At 41.9% G+C, this 14790-nt stretch overlaps 1 long non-coding RNA gene across 1 annotated transcript in view; it reads right to left on the bottom strand.

Moving 5' to 3' along the window:
* Window positions 1-252: 252 nt before the first annotated feature.
* Window positions 253-14790, bottom strand: part of LOC106893031 — a 37969-nt gene continuing 23431 nt past the window's right edge. Inside the window, exons 3-4 of the long non-coding RNA XR_001412976.1 lie at window positions 14450-14550; window positions 253-351 (exon numbers count right to left, since the gene is read on the bottom strand). This is a non-coding gene — a long non-coding RNA (uncharacterized LOC106893031). The remainder of the gene's footprint in view (window positions 352-14449; window positions 14551-14790) is intronic.

The raw sequence follows: 14790 nt of genomic DNA, 5'->3' as shown, positions 1-14790 counted from the left end.
ATATTTTCCATTTTAGTTCAGATAACTTTTTACAGGAATGAAATCAGCTCGAGTGCCTCGAAGCTAAGTGTAACAAAACCACCCACTGACTTCTGAGTATCTCTGTAGAAATGGCTACCAAGTGCAACTCTGGTAGAGGCACTGGAAAAAACAGCCGACAAACATGGCCTTTACTTCATACTCTCAGCTTAGTAATTTTAGAGCAAAATTCAGCTGAAAGGACCCAGCGAGGGCTGGAATTTTCACACTTACCTTAGGAAATATTTGCTCAGTTTCTTTTTGGGGCTTTGTATGTTTACAATGACGAGGCAGACGTTGGCAGCATGCCGATCCCCGTGCTCTTGCTGGGAGCTGTGGGCAGAAGAGAGAAAACAGAGTCAGAAGGATGTGTTTTCTAAATGAGATATCCCACTCAGGATGGTGCATTTGCCCCTTGATGTGCCATCCTAAAGTGGATCTTCACTTGGAAAAAAGTAACTAGGATAACAAGCAGAACTGTTTAAGAGATTCTGTTTTCCTTATTCAAGCCAATCTCCATTTCTTTGAAAATAATAATAAAAAAAAATAAAAATAATAATAAAGACTGTTTAAGAGATTCTATTTTCCTTATTCAAGCCAATCTCCATTTCTTTGAAAGAAAAAAAAAAGACTTCTGAACAGGACCAGATTCTGGTTTTCCATACTTTGCTCTTATTATCCTACCTATTTTCTTTCTACTGGGCTGTATTCTGCTGTCATTTATCTTCAGTGGAAGCAGAGAGTAAATGTTCTAGTGTCAGCTAAACAGGTCCAGTTCTACATGGAGACAGCTGAAGTAGTCCTTTCATGCTCTCTCTCAGCCAAAACAAGTAGAAGTTACCAGCTAAAGGAAGTCCTGTCCCCTCCTAGTATTTTACAGCTAAGTAGTAAGCCATATCCAGAAAACAGCTCAAAACTAACCTGAAGAAAAATTGGGGACCAGAGTGAGGAGATGATTTTCCTTCAAGTCAGCACTAAGATCTGCCTCCCAACACGGGTGGTGTGAGTTCCAGTGGGAGCACAAATGGGGAAGAGCTGGGAGTGACCACTTTACACAGCACACTTACGTCAATCCAAAATTATTGTGAAACTACCATCCGGGCCTAGTTCACAATTAAGGGGGGAAAAGTAGCAGAAAAAAGCAAAGAAACACCCCCCCAAAAAAAAATTATATGTTTTTCTTTTTGTTTGAGCTCTGTGAACTGGCTCACTTTGGTGTCAGACAAGCTCTAGCAGGAGACCAAGGACAGGAAGGGGAGGGGAGCAGGACTTGGCAGCAATATCTATTATATCAGCTCAGCTGTAGCACCAAACCATCACTTACAGCATCTGTGGTAAGTTCATTGTTAACAACAGCAAAACCTCAAAACTCTTGAAATGATATTTTTCCCCCCCCTTACCAGCTAGGAAATTACAGCTAGGTTCTTTCTGAGATCTTTCATAAAAGGGAGGTATACATGAAGATACAAGATCTGGCTCAGAGACCAAGAACTGAAATACTAGGGCTTGGAAACAAAGACTTAAAGCCTTGGCCAGGCCACCTTACCCCTCTTTCAATAGAAATAGGGAGGGATGGAGAAGATCCTATTAATCTTTGTGCAAAGGCTATCGTCATGAAACCTTAAACACATTTATTTTACTCCAAGTGGTTATTACACTTCTGTGAGACCTACAGTAGTGCAATTGCATTGGTTCACTGTTTGTTCCTGTAGCTTCCTCCATCTGCCTCATATTACTGTTGATCAAGTGGCTGCTGCTACCTGCAGCTCTCAAGAGCAGCATATGAGCAGCCCTGCGCTGGCCTTTTGGAAATGCCGGGTTCTGGCTTTGCCTGAAGCAGGAGAAGAGCAAGGTATTTGCACATTTTCTCTTCCAGGCACAAGCCAGAGGTGCAAGGGTTCACAACTGAGGCAGCAAAGCAAACCTCAGCCACAAGGTAGGTTTGATTTGGATCAGTCGATGGCAAGCTTCATGCAAGAATTCATGTCAATTCCTCAAACAATTTACAAACCCTTTGATGAAAGAGTTTATTACAATGATTTACTGAATAAAACCATATTAAATGCAGTCAGCAATTTTTCATTGTTTGACAAGCTAGGTTGGTAAGGAGAACTGCGTGGATGCAATACACTTTGATTTTATAATTAAACCAATTTAAAATTTCCCTGGGAAACTGATTGAAATAGAAAAATCAAATTCTGCACTTGGCAGCAGGCAAATTCAGAACGAGTATGTCAAGACAGGCCGAGTTCAACCAGAAAGGACCCTGAGCAACCCGATCTAGATTTGAAGTTGGAGCAGAAGTTGGATGAGGTCCCTTGCAACCAACATATTTTCAGTACTTTCAAGTGAACACAGCAGTAGATTTGATCCACTCACTTTAACGGGGCCCCCTACTTCCTTTGAGTGCTTCACCAAGAGCACTTACATATAGCAACAGTTGAGGTCATTATCGAAACAGAATGCCTCTCTGGACTACCTGCTTTAGCCAAACACAAGTCACTGGCCTATGTGACAGCTGGGTGAAATATAATGGATTCTTGAACAGGAGACAGGGTCAATAGTCAGCTAGGCCCTCCTAGCCTTAAACATAATGAATAAAGAGAGGATTAGATGAAGAGGTGTCAGGGAGAAAACACCCTTTGAAGTCTGGTTAGCGTGCTCCAAACAACAAGATCATTAGTCTTAGCCTGGAGGGGAGTTTGTGGGCCTCAAGGACCATCTCATTTTTCCAGCTGGTCTAATTAAAGAAACCTACAAAGCAATCTTGTCTGTGTCTTTCTGACCATACAATACGACACAAACTGCTACTGAGAGGGAAAGTAACTGCAAACATCCCAGTTCCAGCAGGCAGATTAGGAGCCAGCTGAGCAAAGAGGGAAGGCAGCAGACCAGCCTCCTGGACCCGATGCCAGAAGTTAGCTGTATATGGTACTTTGTAAACAACACAGTCACTGTAGCTCCCTTCCTGCAGAAACCCCACGCAGCCTGCAAACAAGAGTTAAAGCAAGAAAAGGGAATGATTTCCAGCAACCTCCACAAGTGCACGCATCCCAGAATTCTTTGTCAGCTGCACACTTGGCCTTAACTCTGAGACATTAATTGCTTTAACTGGATTTTGACAAAACAAAAGTTAAGGAAGGGTTAGTCTCAGGGTAAAGATAATCATTATAATTCCCCTGGTCTTGGTTAATATATTAAACCCAGGAGCTCTGCTTTAGTTTCAGTCCTGTGAAAAAATAAAAAGCAAAATCTCGCCACAATGCATAACTATCACGCTCTAAAAAAAGAACATTGCTAATTGCTTGTAAGACAAGTAACACTTGCATTTCCTGCATGCAGGAAATAAGGGGAAAAAGACATCCAAAGAGGGAAAGGCTCAGGCATTCTATCTAGCCTCCTGACAAAGAGGAGTATGAGTGAGAATTGATTTTTATGCTGCTTGCTGCATGGTCCTGAAAGTCAATGCAGATCCCTGCTTCTTGCTTTAGATCTGTTTCAGCAGAGATTTTGCACCCAGCAGGCAAAGTGTGCCAGCACTGGAGTGAGCAGTGTTCCCGGGTGTCAGCTGTAGCACTCTGATACGTCCTTGAGAACTAGCACATCATTAGGGATACTTTCACAACAGAATGTGTGGGTCTTAGGTCCATATGTCAGACAAAACTGAGGATGCTCTTAAGGAGAAATTAAAAAAAAACAACAAAACAAAACAACTTACCAACAAATAAGTTTTAATAACTGTTGCTTTAAGTGCTCCTTTTGCATTTGATTTCAGCTCTGTTACTGAGATTATCAAAACCCAGCTTTGATAAAGCGACTCTGTACGCTCTTCTGTTAAAAAAAAAAAAAAACCAAACAAAAAAATCCCACCACAAGATGTAGCTATTTGTTTGAAAAGTGCTCTGGAAGAGAAATTAACAGGAAACATATTTTGCAGTGCAATACGACGTATTACAGATATAAAGTCTGATTCTCTTGTCTCTGCACCTTAGGCAGTCATTGCCACCTCTCTGAATTAGCAGCAGTTTACACCTACTTGCACTGATATAAATGTCAACAACAAGAGCAAGGTGATAGAAAACAGGTCTGCAGTGTATAGCCTCAGCCAAACACACCTAGATTATCAAAACCCAGCTTTGATAAAGCGACTCTGTACGCTCTTCTTTTAAAAAAAAAAAAAAACCAAACAAAAAAATCCCACCACAAGATGTAGCTATTTGTTTGAAAAGTGCTCTGGAAGAGAAATTAACAGGAAACATATTTTGCAGTGCAATACGACGTATTACAGATATAAAGACTGATTCTCTTGTCTCTGCACCTTAGGCAGTCATTGCCACCTCTCTGAATTAGCAGCAGTTTACACCTACTTGCACTGATATAAATGTCAACAACAAGAGCAAGGTGATAGAAAACAGGTCTGCAGTGTATAGCCTCAGCCAAACACACCTGCAACCCTTTTACAGAGAAAACTATATACTGCTCTATATCTAACTCTGTATATTACAATAATATTAATAAGCTATATGGAACTACATACAACTTAAATGACATTTTATGCACTGTACTTATAAGAGATTTGATAATGGCCAATATATACACAAACAGCAAAACATCCCTGTTCACATGTTACATTCGAAGCATATTTTAGCATAAATTAGGGTTTGTCCTTTGGCACAGCAGAAGCAGAAGCAGGACATGCTCCCTCAACAACCTTGACAAAGAAAACACAGAGTTCACACTGATCAAGGCAGCACCAGGCATCTCAGTTCCTGGAGAGCACTTCCAATTCCTAAAGGTGAGTACCTGTCCCGGTAATGCAGCTTCAAGAGCACACCACAGACAACTACCAGATTAAATATGAAACTCCCCGACCACACTAGCGTGAGACCTCAGCCATTACTATTTGTAAACTACATGGCTGAATAACCCCAGATTTCCTAAGAAAGAAGTGATACTGTAGTTTGCTTTTTCACTGTGAGGTTGCTGAAAAACATGAAGATCTGTGGTGCTCTCCCAGCCTTCCTTATCTATGCTGCTAAAAATGAACTGATGCCATGGGTCTCCCATTCTCCACATCAGTCACCCCTTGCTAGGAGGTCAAGAGACCATCAATATTACATCTGAGACTCCTCCAGTCTTGGAAACATTTCTGGTTGACAACTCAAGACTTTTTTTTTTTAAATCTGATTATCCATTCTCACTCCAGAAATAACTGGAAATACTTCATTTGAAGTAACTTTCTAAGAGCTGTCTTACAGAATAGCTATTCAGATTATCTCCCAGTATTAGTCCCGTGTAAATAAGCTTATTTCTTAATATTATCAAATGTGTAAAAGGAAGCCTGCTGCCAGAAGAATCACCTGCCTATTCACAATATACCAGCTACTTTGAACCAATTTCCATGTGCATTGCTTTCCATCCATAATCCACCTGCTTCGTAGCCAGCAAGGTAATACAGTGGAGTCCCCCTTGAGTACCTTTACCAAGAGCACATTAAGCTTTTAGTTAAAAATAAAAATTAATTTCAAACCAAGGCCAAATCCATGCCCTGTCTCTGATACCAGGGGCAGGGAGAGGGGAGAGAATCTTCCCTGAAACACCATTCCACTTTGGAATGAACTGTCTTAAGTATTCTGAGTATACAATGATTTTTCATTCCCAAACTCCGTTTTTATAGGTCTATCCTACACACACACTTCTGTTCCCCAGAAATTATGCACAATACCCAGTTTTTATCCAAATTCTCTAGCATCTGCTGGTCCACTTCTAACTCCATTTGCTCCTAAGGTTAACAGTAACTTTAGAGCAAAGTGAGTATCAATACATACGTCTTCAAATAACAGGATTTCACGTTAATCTCAGGTGCTGTGTCTGAAGTTGAAACAGGAGCAGTTGGCGGTCAGGAGACTCTGCTGGTTTGGGAGTTATGGGTGCGAGTGAAAGGTGGACTGGAAACCGAAGGAAGATCATTTATACAACTGATGACAATTTCTTGGCTATCAGCAGCTGCTCTTTGGAAAATTCTATACCAAAATGTGAAAGTGTTTCAGTGGGGATGGCAAGGCTGGTTCTCAGAAAATGCAATTCCTCAAAAGTTATTCCACATCAAGAGGGGCAACCTCTCCCCTTATCCCTGCACCGAGGGGCCACCATCCACAGACTGCCTTCTCGTCCTAGGGCACATGCGTTTCAGTGATGCCTGAGAGGAGGAAAAGCCAGGGGTTTTTTCAAGCCAAGAAACAATGGATGCATATAAAGTGGTACTACCCTGGGAAAGGAAGGCTTCCTGAAGCAGTAAGTGGAGAAGTTTAGTGATTTATTTTGTTGTGATTAGAAACAGGTATGGAAGGGAAGAGAGGGGAGCCATAGTCTTCACCTGCAAACATTCAAGCCCACCATAGTAGCCACCTGACAGACACACAATGCTCCTTGGTATTGAAAATTCTGCCACATCCCTCTGAAGCTTAATATTCCGTTTCAATCAACATCTCTTCCATGACCCATCCTGGCTTCTTACTTTTCATCTCTGTGCTGAACACCACCTGCAACTCAGTTTTGTCGTTTCCTCAGCCCTGTGACAGCCTGCACTGTATTTCTCCTTCTTTGCTCCTGCCCCTCCTTGTCACCCTTTTTCTCCTTTAAATCTCACCTTGGCTTTGGCCCCAAATTTTGAAGTTATGTCTAACCTGTAAAGTGGAGATATAAAAGGCAAGCTCAAACACTCCTTAGTCTGACTGAGGCTGCAAGAAGCAAGCCATGGGCTCTTCTGATGCCCCCCAGTTGTAATAAAGCTGTCTCTGTGTTACACTGCAGCCCGGCACATATATGGATTTGTCATCACCCTCTAATGGCTCCTCATTCTCCTCTGTCTCTTGTCCCTTGTCTGCAAGAGCTCTTCAAAGCTCTATCCTGGGTCTCATCTTCTGTATCTTATCCTCAGGGAGCCTCTTCTCTTCACACTGATACAACTATTACCTTTAGGTAAATGGCTCACAAATCTACATCTCAATACCAAACCGACCTCCCTCAGTTTAGCCCTACACATATAATAACACTTCTGATCTGCTGCCCTGGGAGGACGACTATTTGTCAAGTACTAAACTCTGCAGTTATTACTAAACAGCTTGTATTTTTCCTTTTATGTTATTTCCTTTCCTCCATTGCTGTTAGCAGCAACACCCTTCCCATTTCTAAAACTTAAATTTTTAGTATGTCTACCTACCAATGCTGGAATAGTTCCTGCCTTTTAGGTCCTCCTTCATAATAAAACAAATAAATCCAGACAACATGCTTGTCCACATCTTGGTCATCTTGACCTGCTTAGAGATATTTCCCTCTTCAGTTCTTCACTGTTCCTGTCTTTCTGGACCTGTGTCAAGACACATGATATATATGTATCGCACTCCCAGGACCTGGTGCGCCTGGATATACTAAGTCCACAGCAACTTTAATTCCATTAAAAATAAAATGCAGCAGCAATGACAAAAATAGTTTCTCCATATCCTGTGACTTCCCTTACTGTTGAATTTCCAATTCCTTCCCATTATCCCTAAATTCTATGGAAGAGCTGGGTAAAAGGTCACTGGACCTCACAGTGCCCATGCTGAACATGCCCTCAAAGTGATACTGAAAAAAGGCAACTCGAACTTGTGTTGAAATTTCTCCTTCAGATTTGTGCTTGATTCACGCTCCTGTTCCCAGATATCAGTTTTCACAAACCTTCTCAGAACCCTGAGATGAAACTGTGTGTTCAAAAGGGGCGGGCAGACAGCAGAATTGCAAATGAACCTCATTTCCTTAGAATAAGAGCAAGAGTGAAGAGATTCTTTACTTACACATTTGGCACTATTTACTTACACATTTAGTTCCTCCTGTTTATTTTCAGTTAAAATAATCCAGTGAAAAAGGCAACAGTTATTACATTTAAACTATCATCTTTGTATTTCAGATCTAACCATCTTTCAAGAGGCATGAAACAAAGGGAGAAGTTAAATGAATGTTACCAATTCAGGACACTCTGCCATTTCAGAAAGCCCAGGCCCATGTGTTAGTCCTCAGTGTTTTCACTGCTTTCTTCACACATGGGACTACAGACCATTTCTTAGGGGCTGCTGATGCTCTCCCAACACTAGTAAATCAAGCGTGCTGAGGGAATCTGCATGAAGCATCCGGTGCTTATGCCAGGAAACTTTCTTTGCATTCAAGCCACCGTGGCTGTGCACAAGCTGCCCACAGGCAGCCCTTCCTGGAGCACCACAGCCATCGCTCTCCGCAGCAGGACTGCCCAGCACCTTCCAGTCTCCACAAACGTACGCTTAATGTAGGTGTCTTTACCCTCATAGAGATTACAGACTGGAGTTCTATGCGTGAGATGGATCTTGTTGAAACTCCGGCTTTCAACAGTTAAATACATGCTCTGCATAGACACAAACATTTCAAGTGCAAGTAACATCTGAAAATGGGATCTATTTTCTTGCTATTCAGTTAGATGTCTTTTACTTCCAGAGTTTATCATACATAGCAGCAACAGCATCCAAAGAACCAAACACCCCAACATCTCATTGCCTACATTCTAGTTATTTTAATAGATACAATCTGGGACAAATGTTCAAGAACTACAGTTTATTTGTAAAATATTTTTGCATACTGCTGTTTCTTTTTGCATACTGATAAGCAGTTGGACCACATGATCACTGTAGGTCCCTTTCAACTGAACTACTCTATTCTCTTTTGTCTTCTATTTTAACACTCAGAAGAAGTATTAAAATGTCAAACTAAATTTTGAAAAGAAATTACACGATGCAGTAAGGATTCTGGATCTGGTCCTTTGTTCCAGGGTTGCTCCCTGCAGCAGGCCAATAAAAACGCTCCTTCCTCAGAGCAACAAGAAGTTGGCCTTGCTGTAAACTAAAGTCAGAGCTGGAGAACGAGAGCTGAAGAGGAAAATTACTGTAAAGACTTACTATTTTTTTTTAAGTTCAGGATCTTCATTTAACTCACAGCTGAAGTGCACAGTTGAATCAAATTAAAACTGAAAGACGACTTGCCTTTCTTTTTAGGAAGAGAGCAGGGAATTTAAGGAAAGTGCAACGGCACTAACATTTGTAAGTGTTTGCACTGTGAACATAAGCACCTAAACATATCAACAAATCTTAATATAGGGATTGAATATATATCTCAAACCCCGGTGGGCAGGAATACAAAACCAGCAAATGCTCTAGGCAATGTCTATGTAAAACCCCCATCAATTGCCCATATCAGTTACAAAATGCAAATACATTTAAATTAGGACCAGTTTGTGAGCAGACACAGCCTTTGATTGAAAGCCATTTGCTTTTCATGGAGAAAAACTAAAAGTTCTCTGGGCCTGATTCTCCACAGACTTGCACCCAGGTGGCCACCTATATACTTGCATTGCACAGCTATACTCTTATCACTACAGAACTGCTCAGTTATTGTACCTACTTGCATCTCCTTGTGTGACTAGAAATATATTCCTAAAATGCAAAATACTAGGGGGAACGAAAGCAAACATCCAGAAGCCAACCTGCACACGTGCCATTTTCCCCCTCTTGCTTCTCTTGCCCCCACACTGGGGACAGCATTAAGCTGCCCCAAGTTGGTTGGTGCCAAGTCATTTCAACCAGCCCCTCCAAACTCCTGGCCTCAACTTGCTGTTTTCCATGGAGTATAATTCTTCAAAAAATACCTCAGCTACACTTCGTTTTCTCTTCTTACCATTCTGCCAGTGTAATAGCCTGAAAACTTTGGGCTTCGAGTCATTTTCAAGTGGCCTTTTCCCCTTTTCACGCATAAAAGGCTGCCCCTTCATTTCTCCGCTTTATTTTTCTCTCACCTATTTGTGAGCAATCACTCCTGCTTCAGCCAAGCATATAGAAACAAGGACTGAGCCAAGCCATATTTGCCTTGGGTCAGGCAAACAGGGCCCGTGTGGCCCACCCTTGGCCGGGGGCAGGATGAAAGGCCTCCTCACGGTTTGGTGATATCTGAGCTAATCCTCCCTTCGTTTGGGAACAATTACAGAAAGTCACCTGAAAGTGTCTACAAATAAACCTCTTTCCAAAAGCTAAGAGAGGGTGCTTTTTCACCTCCAGCATTTGCGACCCATTTTCTGCTGTCACTTACACTGGTGGGACCCCAGGGTGCTTTCACAGAGGGAAATCATTTAGGACTTGCTCCGAGTGCACCATTTGGCCTTCCCACAGCTGATCCAGACTAGACAGAAGTTCATGCGTGGCTTTTTCCGTTAAATAAAGAACAATACAAGTTATACTTGTGTGGTTTCACTTTTGCTCTGTTTATAGGGATAAAATTCACCTTTCCTTCATGCTGTTTTTTGCCAGATCCACATGCTGCATACAAATTAATCAAAATCCTCCTAAAGGCCTCAGCTGGTGGCTAAATCCTATGGAAAAGTAATTTTAAAAATAGACAAAACTACAGTTTATAGAAGCAACATCTACCCAAACAGCAAAGATGTAAACAAACATGGCCTCAAAGCTACTTTTAATGGCAATGGAATAAATTGGTGTTAGTCTTATACGGCTGTCCAAGTCAGCCTTCCTGCCAGCCTGCACAAACCCATGAAGCCTGCCCTAGCCCCACTGTTCTGCATGGGATGTCCACTCATCACAGCAGTACACTGCAAACTGCTCCTGGGTTTGGCTCAAAGACTGTGATTGCCAGATGAAAAAAAGAGAAAGAGTAAGATTTGCTTACAGCCTACAGCCAAAAGATACCATTTGGTATCTTCCAGCCTACAGCGAGCCAAAGGCAAGAAGTCCACATTAGAGTCAAAGCGAAGCTGCCAAAAGCCCCGTGCTCCAATGCTAAATCCTACCCACAGCTCACGTAACTGTTCATTTATTATTGTCTAGGTCACGTTGTTACCAACGTGGGGCAATGCCTGAGGTAACCACTTGTAGTACAGTGCTACCCAGGAAAGGCTGAGATGATACTCGAGAGCGTGGACGGTCTGAAGAGGCAACTGGGTCATTGCCCTTTCCCTCATCTACAGGTATCTACTGTCCAACAACTGAGGCAGTGCTTTGCTCTGAAGTGCCCCATTATTGCTGTGGTGGTGGCTGTGCAGGTAGACAGGGTGGCAGCAGGATGGCTGGGGCATCCTCCATACCGGATGATGCTGTAGAAGAGATCCTGCCATGAGGGGCTGCAGTTGGGAAAGGGGTGTAAACAGCACACCGCTGTTGTGCAGTGTTGCCATTTCTTTCCAGCCCTAGAAGTGCTAAAGAGAAGCCCTAGCACCACACTGGAGCTAGTATAGAGGCAAGTTGTCATCTCAGAAACAGCAGATGGCAAGTATGAACAGGAGAATTCAAATCTCTTTTCATCACCCTTTCTGTGCTTTCTCTCTGAACCCAGGTAAATCCACACCTGACAGTGATATCTTCTTCCATCTTCAATTTAACTGAGGAAGACCTGCACAACTTCATGGCCCTCAAGACTTCACAGCACATTTTTCTCTGGGAAAAATCTAGCTGGGAGGAGTGAGGCTGGGTCTTAACCTAGACAAGAGGCTGAAGATCTCTTTTGATAAAAAAAAAAGTGTTCTTTGCATCAGACAACTCAGCTCTTCCTGTCACGGTAGAGGCCACTGTCAAAGCCTCAGTCTTATAGTTTAAATCCCTTAACTGTAATATAGTTTGTCACTGCATCTTTCCCACAGGAAGAATGTGCTGCCTTGACATTGACAGCAGCTGCAAGAGACCCAGCTGAAGTTGTGCAAGCAAGTAGTGGGGCATTGGCAGGCCCATTCCTCACCACTGGAGATAAAGACATTGGACCAGCGTCAGGGCTCTGCTGCTGCTCTGGGATGGGGGCATTACTTTGTAGCTTCTCTTTTCAGTCACAACAGAAAGCAACCAACACTGCTTGGGTGAGTGGTAGCCTGAAGAAGAGTCCTCTCTCCAAACACTGCTGATGTAACCATCACCTAGATAACAGCGATGGATACACTGGAAGTCTGGAGACAGAGAGAAAGTTGTTTGATGATCAGTTACTATGATGTTTGGTTTCAGCTGTTCTGAGAAGAGAAAAAAGCTGTTTCGTATGATAACATCAAATGAAGCATCACTGTTTCATGTTAAGGAGACCCAGAAAAGTATTTTAAAATTAAACCAAAAGATGGTTAACGTTCCATCTCAAAACACTTCCTAGCATTTTTTTGGTTTTGCTTTTTGTTTGTTTGTTTTCTTTCAAGCCAAATAACCTAGTTTCAAAGAAAACTCACTTCTGCTTCCAGTTCCACCACAGGAATCAAGGAAAAAAAAGAAAAGGGGGGAGGAGGGCATAAGAGGAGAGAAATAAGACAAAAATCTCATCTTTTCATACTGCAAAATAGCCTTAGCAGACCAGATACACCACCCCTCAGTTTTCTCATTTATACAACTATTTCTTTACTTTGTAGCGATGTTGCCAGAATTCACCAGTGGTGATTCCTTCCAAGCTGTTCAAAGGTTAGAAGTTTAAACCATATAATAAAAATATACAGGACAAAACTCCTAATTTTCTATTCTAGAATTCTCAAACAAAAATCTACATAGTCTCTCATCTTTCAAACTGTTTCATTGTCTAGGTTATCATTTGATAAATAGGCTCTAAATTTATAAAACACATTAAACAGAACGTTCTAGTATGGGACCGTGTACTTAATTTATACTGTAAACACAGGAATTTATACTGCAAATTATATGCCCCAAATAAATTTAGGCACAAAATGACCACCTGTATACCTATATGCACCAAAAAAAAATCTGGATTTAAGATTAGGATATTTAATTTGGCAAGAAGAGACTAAGGCTCACCAAATTTTTCGTTCCTCTAGATACGGGAAGTTATTTTTGTCCTTTGCAATATGAATGAGTTTACTGTGCCCAACATGTGAAATACCTTTCAGACAGAACTGACTTCACTAAATTAAAAGATAGATGGATGGAACCATTGAGTTCATAATCGTACGACTGCTTTTGACTTCTCCCCAGAGCATTCAGTACTTAGGAAAAGAATGCAAACTGCAAATTAAACCCTCAGTTATCCACAGCAACCTGACAGTCTGGCCCAAGAAATACTGCTAAGTCTGGCATTACTGGGAGAGTGATGTGTGCATTGCACAGAGGTGTGAGGAACGCGGCCCACCCCAGCTCCTCTCGCAGGGCACAGCTGGTGAACTGTACACAAAGAGGGGAAACAAGCCAGGTTGAGGGGAGGAGGTGAGAAGAGGCCTGAAGTAAAAATGGGAGATATTTTTTGCTTTCCTTCATATCCTGCTGCTGTTTCAGCAAGCAGTTTTCATTGCCAGCTTATTTGAAAAGTGTTTTCTACCCAAACTGTTTTCAGACAGCAGAATCAATCTCCCCAATTAATGAAATTGGAACTGGGAGTGCTGTTGAGTCTCTCCAAGCATTCCTCATCACCATGCTTTAAACATACCATTTTGCATTTTCAGTCTGCAGCCCCTTCACATAGGACACCTGGCAGTAATGAGCTGGAAGGGAAGATGGTCTACCAAGAAAAGGAGGGCAAACACCAATCAAGCTTCTCCTAAATATTTGCACCCTCCCTATCTCAGTGTCACTCCTCTTCCATTTGTCTACCCTCACTCTCCCTGCTTCATTGCCATTTAGTTTCTGTGTGGAGCACTGAAACTCTGATACCTTCACCAAGGCTCTTTTCTTCAGCTCTTTTGTGTCCCTCTAACAGCAGCAGCAGATTCCTGAATCCAACACAGAGCTTCCCTAGTCTGAAAACATTGTCTGAATAATTAATATTTTTCTCCTTGAAGTTCCCACCACACAGTACAATGTTATTCCAGTAGTATGCAGGTGGACATGAGTTCACTCTTGAATTTACAGTAAAATGAAAAGGATCATCCCAAGCTCTCCGAGACAAAGGTGTTAATTCTCATTCTTCATAACTAGGAAGTTATGAAGAACTGAGAATCCTGATGAGCATGTTCCTAAAGCTAAGTCCACATTTTAAACCTTGCCAGGCAGCCATATGGTATGACTTAAGAATACTGCAGGGAAGTCAGGGAGCAATCCCACACCATGGGACACAACTACTCTAGCAAAACCCCTGTGAAGACATAGCCTAACAGCTAAAAATGCTGTTCCGCAGGAAGAATTTATTCATTTCAGGGAACATCTATCAGCAAAAGAATTATTTTGCCTGTATAAGCATTTGAAGCACAGAGGCAGGTCCTTGACAAGGACCAAGGCAGTGGTTCTCCTGCCAGAGCAGACTGATTCACAGCAGCTGCTTCTGCTGTTCTCCTGTACTGAGCACAGCTTAGACACAGGGAGAAATTACTTGGATGACATAATTCAAGAGTCTGAGTAACACTGTTTGAAGGGACAAGTGTTTTTGTTTAAGTATAACATAAATTGCTTACTTTTTTCGGCTGCCCACATCTTTGGCTTAGAGGAACAACAGCTGGCTGCTCCATTCTGGTTCTTACAAAGGTGCAGGAAGGCAAAATTTTGGCAGCAATCACTGTAAAGTCAAAGCAAAACCATAATCAAAATTCTACTGCTGGCTTGTGAAAGGAATAAAAATGATTCAGTCCTAACAGCTTTCAAACACTCCAGTACTCAGTTTCTAGACTGGCATTTACCTCTTATTGTTTAGTTTCTTGATGTCATAGTACTCAGATTTGTGTAAGACAAGATATTTTACACTATAAGCAGAGTGTAAGTGCAGAGTAAACTATGCTCCAGATCTACTGATGGAGAC

Source organism: Calidris pugnax, unplaced genomic scaffold (genome assembly GCF_001431845.1).
Source record: "Calidris pugnax isolate Ruff unplaced genomic scaffold, ASM143184v1 scaffold24, whole genome shotgun sequence".
NCBI lineage: Eukaryota > Metazoa > Chordata > Aves > Charadriiformes > Scolopacidae > Calidris > Calidris pugnax.
The sequence above is the reverse complement of the archived record's forward strand: the minus strand, read 5'-3'. Positions and strand labels throughout refer to the sequence as shown.